General features: G+C 44.5%; 1 long non-coding RNA gene across 1 annotated transcript; it reads left to right on the top strand.

Annotated features, from left to right (window-relative positions):
• The first annotated feature begins 1,023 nt into the window (after window positions 1-1,023).
• Window positions 1,024-4,373, top strand: LOC131899358 (uncharacterized). Its single transcript, XR_009376080.1, has 3 exons — window positions 1,024-1,194; window positions 1,877-1,922; window positions 4,140-4,373. It is a non-coding gene; the product is annotated as an uncharacterized LOC131899358 (long non-coding RNA).
• Window positions 4,374-5,216: the final 843 nt, after the last annotated feature.

Below are 5,216 nucleotides of genomic sequence, written 5' to 3'. Positions count from 1 at the left end.
ATAAGTTTTTAAGGGGAGAAAGTGTCTTTTGTTTGGCTTTCAACAGTGCCATTAACTAGAATTATATTAACATCCAGCCCCAAGATCTTGATGTTGAGCTTGAAGAAGAATGGCTAGATAGCATTCAATGTACTAACAGGCACTCTTGAACTAGCAGCCACTAATCTGATCATGTCCACTTAGTTCTAAGCCCATTCTCTGAGCAGCAACTGGTAGGTAGAGGGTGAGGTTCACAGAAATTTTCTACATGTTCACTCAAGGGTCTTGTGGTCAGTGTGTGTTCCCACCTTTCTCCCATACTCTATTCCCCAATTATCTTGCAGTGCTACACAATTCATCCTCCAGTGTCATCTCTATAACCTAGGAGGAACAGGCAGCATGCACATGCGCGCAGATGCAAGCTAAAACTCATTCTACACGCATGCCCTGGAAGCAAGGTTTAACTTCACACGACCTTTTACTACCCTGTTCACAATGGCTCCCTCGTTCCTCATCTTTTGGGCCACATCCACCATTTGTGCAACAAAGCAAATACCACCTACCTCAGCAAGAGGTCAAAAAGCCCAGAGCAGTCAGTCAGGGAGGGAAAAGCCTATAGCGCCCATCTGGTGAGGAGCATGTTGACGTCAACCCTGAGGAATGTGGAGAAGTATGGAGCATGCGCAGAAGGACACGTTGACATCACCCTTTCCTCAGGCCTTCTCTTGACTCCTCATTGGTAGTAGAGATTGACTAAACAATAGGCCTTGAGGCTGGTCATTCCTGGCGCCCCACTTCTCTCTGTGGCTTCGGCCCACTACTAGTCATGGCCCGCAAGGTCCAATGGCAATATATATACATTGTGAGGAATGAGAATGGTGAGGAGATAGCTGAGGTCTCCACCTTAGAGGCTGCCTTGGCGATGGTGGGTGACAACCCTAGTGGAGGTGACGCGGGCTGCCTAATGGAACTAAATAACGGGGTCCACCATGTCCGTGAGAGCCAAATCGGCTCTGAGGAGAGCAGTAGGGACCCGAACTCTTCCTCGGGGCCTCACCAGGAGGAGCCAAGACCCTCACCCGAGCCTGTGATTCGGATTCCGAGGCGCCGTTCATCACGAAGGCGGCGGCGAACCACATTGAAGTTCACACTGGGGCAGGTCGAGGAAATGGAAAAATTGTTCAAAGAAACCCAGTACCCAGATGCGCTTGCCAGGTATGTGTCTTGCACCAGGAGCTATCCCCAACCTCCCTGTTGTCACAGGTTGAGGTGTCCTTTTGTTCATCCAGGCCCTGGTTTCCTGTCATCCCTCCCTAAGCCACTGTTGTCTTCTCTCTAGGTGGTCGGTACAGGAGGGTGCCTTGTGTAGGGGTAAAAGTCAGAATTAGCGTGTAGTGTTGGCCCCAAACAAGTGTGCATAGTCAACACCACTCATTTCGAGTCATACTTTAATTTCTGTAAAATATAGGGACATGAGTATAGTGTGCCAAAATACTCACTAGTGTAAAGTTCACCAGTGTTAAGGATTTACACTTTGTTGGGTGACCTCCTCACCAGTAGTCTCCTCATCTTTTCAGGGACTGTGTACCTATCCATCAACTCCTTTCGGTTTCCCTTTCCCCTACCCTGGTGCTGTTTTTTAATTTAGTATAATTTGCTCAGCATACACTTAGGCATTTATTTTTAGTTTTCATAGTGTGTTAAAATTAAAATCAGTATTGTTTAGAAACTTTTGTAAGAGGTGAAACCATTTCAAAAGCAAGACTAGTTCTGAGAATGAAAGTTAAATGGGGGTGTGAGGGAAGATAGCAATATTAAAAAAGCATAGAAATCATTTATGACTTTGCAGTTCATGCAAACCACGGCATGCTAAACATTTGTGGTTTTCTTTCCACAGGAAAGAACTTGCACAAGCTTTGAATATTCCTGAAGTCAAAGTGAAGGTCAGTAAATCCAAGCAAAGACATTGAACAGTCAATCTACAGCCTTCCTCAGGTCTTGGGAAGCCTTGTCCTAGACACTTTTTTATTTAAGTTATTTTTCATTTTACATACCAACCACAGTTCCCCCCTTCCCCATCTCCTGTTCTCATCCCCACCTCCTCCCTGAACTCGCACATCCACTCCTCTTAGGGGGTAAGGCCTCCATTGTGAGTCAACAAACCTGGTATATTCAGTTGGGGCAGGACCAAGCCCCTCCCCCTTGCATCAAGGCTGAACAAGGCATTGGGTTCTTGGGGATTTCCCTAGTACCAGGTTTCTCCCTAAACCCATAATGGCTCTCTCAAGATATCTCTTTCATTGCTCTCCCTTTCCATTCCTATTCCAACCTGGCCATCCAGATCCCTCATGCTCCTATCTCCCAACCCCTCCATTCTACCCCCTACCCAGTTTACAGAGGAGATCATATCCGTTTTCACTTCCTGGGGTGATCCATGCATGTCCCTCTTTGAGACCTTCTCTTTACCTGACTTCTCTTGGGTTGTCGATTGTAGCCTCGTTATTCTTTGCAAGAGAGGCTGATGCACTGAATCTCTAAAGAGGCTGATTCACTGCAGTTCTAGAGACTGTTGCAATTCAACTCTAGAGTTGATGATGCACTGCACCTCTAGAGAGGCTGACGCACTGTAACTCTAGAGACTGGTGTGCTGCAGCTCTAGAGACTGATGCACTGCATCTCTAGACAGGATGATACACTACAGCTCTAGAGACTGATTCACTGCAGCTCTAGAGACTGGTACACTACAGCTCTAGAGAGGATGATGCGGTGCAGCTCTGGAGAGGATGATACACTACATCTCTAGAGACTGGTGCACTGCAGCTACTGAGAGAAGGTAGACACAAGACACACGAGAAAACACCCATGGTTTCCTGTTTGCACACTCTTGAGTGTGACTTTCCAAAAGCCTCATTTCTGATTTCCTCTTTCCTCTTACAAACGTAATAGATAGGCTTTAGGAATCAAACAGGGGGAACTCTGACTTAATATGAGACCACATGAGTCAGCCACTGGGGCTTTATTTGAGTTCATGGAGGCATCATGATGTAAGTAGGGCTTCTGGTGTTTTGGTTGGCCTTCTATAGACCATACATCCACAAAATAGGCAGGGAAATAAAGTATATGGAGGCACAAATGTACAGTTTGAGAACTTCCCAATAAAATGGACCCTCATTCACTAGGAGCCTGAGAGGATGGTGACATCTAACTGGTAACTGTGACTGTATTTTCATAGCTAGACCATATTTAGGAAGAGCTGATTTATGACTACTTTCCCCACACTGTTGTGGACCATCTTACTCTTTGCCTTTTGAAGAAAGATGGGCTTTAGATGTCCTGGTGATGCAGCAGGGCCTAGTGTGCCCTCTGTGCTGGACAGGATTCTGGAAATATAGGTGAAACAATGATATTATTCTTCATCCTGATCCTGGAGAACTTTTTATAGCATGAAAGAATATACTGTTCAGATTTACCATGGGTGGAAGTCATGCTTTCAGCTGAACTCCTGGAGATGACAAAGGTTTCGGTGTCCTGTATGTCATTAGGTTAAATTTGTCATCCTTCACAAACACTGGAGGCTGTGATGTCAAACCATTGTCCAGGCCTTCTCTGCCTACCACCTGTTCCCTCTCCAGAAATTTCAAGCACCAACAATCCCATTGGCACCCTTGAATGCTATTTTCTTTCTAAAAATCTCCAATACTTATTTCTGTTGATTAATTACTTCATACTGAAGATTGCTTTTACAAACAGAAAGCTGTTCCCCTCCATAGGCCTTTGAAAATGTGCTAACATTTGGTGATCTACAATCTCTGCCCAAACAAGAGGAATGTATCACTAGTGAGGAGGGTATTCTACAGCTGATGGTCAAATGTCAGAATGAAGACTTTCCTTTACCCAGTTACCATATATTGAATTAATATCAAAGACCTGGAACAAGTTGTAATCTAAGCTTTCGATCCAATAGAAAAGAAACCACTGAAGTGTCTATACTGCTGGAAAAAGACAAAACCATGGCCTATTGCAGAAGTTGACACACAGCTGGTATTTGCTTTTATGAGCTGAATAGAAAGTCAGTGTTATGTGTCTTAAAGTGGTTTTTATCTCTTGGCTCTGGGGTGGAAGCCAATGCTAACTCCAATCCTGTCTTCCTCTAATTTTAGACATGGTTCGTCCATCGGAGAGCAGAAGAGAGGAAGAGTCAGAGGCGTGGAGTAGTACAGAGCACACCTCCTCGTGTTGAATAGGTCCTTCTCATTATCGATAGGGACGACTATCTATAGAGTGCAATCTTTGTTCAGGACCTAGAGGCAAATCTGGTGACACATGTACTCAATGTACAGCTTCACTAAAATTCATCACTCATGTTAACAATAAAATCATGAATTTCCAAGTTATTTAATTTCATATGCTTTCTGGGGTTTTGTAGTATATAGATGTACACTCTTCAGGAAATGCCATTTAAACAAAATGACAAGTTCTGTGTTTCAGGAGTGGCATTTCAAAATCATGAGTATTGCTTGCACAGATGACTATTACCTATACATGGGAATTGTGAAACAGTGGATCACTTAAGCCTTCTTGATTCAGGCTCACTTGATCCTTTGAGTAAGGGATTCAGTAGTAACCCTGCAAATGCGGGATCTAAGGAGAAGGTGGGCACAGAAAGTATTGATAGTGATTACTTTTTGTTTGGGGGAGGGTCATAACAATTCTTTCTTTTTTCTTTAATGAAAATAGATTTTTTTTGTCAAATAATATGTCCTGATTATGGTTTCCCTTCCTCCTACTACCCCCAGTTCCTTGTCACTTACCCTTCCATCTGGACATATCTACCTTTCTGTCTGTCATTAGAAAAAAACTCAAGTGGGTGGAAAGCACTCACAGGCCATCCTGGGTCCTCAAGACCTGGGCTACCTAAAGAAGTTGACAGAGGTTGGGTGCCATTATAATGAGCAAATGTGTGGTGGAAAATGGGAGAAAACGAGAAGCAGATGGTTCATGTGCTGTGGAAAGATGTGGAACAGAAGAACCGAAGGTGGTGAGAAGCCGGCTGAGGTAGATGGCCTGATTGTCACCCAGGGAAGTAAGGATTCCTGTACCTTGGTGACATCCAGGCTATGTAGCTGCCTAGGACAATGTCTGGGTCCATGTCCTACTGTAGCCAGTGACTGTGTTAAAGTCTGTGTCCTGTGTTGCCACCTAGGCCACATGGATACCCAGGGTCTGCGGTACAACCT

Source organism: Peromyscus eremicus, chromosome X, assembly GCF_949786415.1.
Source record: "Peromyscus eremicus chromosome X, PerEre_H2_v1, whole genome shotgun sequence".
Taxonomy (NCBI): Eukaryota; Metazoa; Chordata; class Mammalia; order Rodentia; family Cricetidae; genus Peromyscus; species Peromyscus eremicus.
The sequence above is the reverse complement of the archived record's forward strand: the minus strand, read 5'-3'. Positions and strand labels throughout refer to the sequence as shown.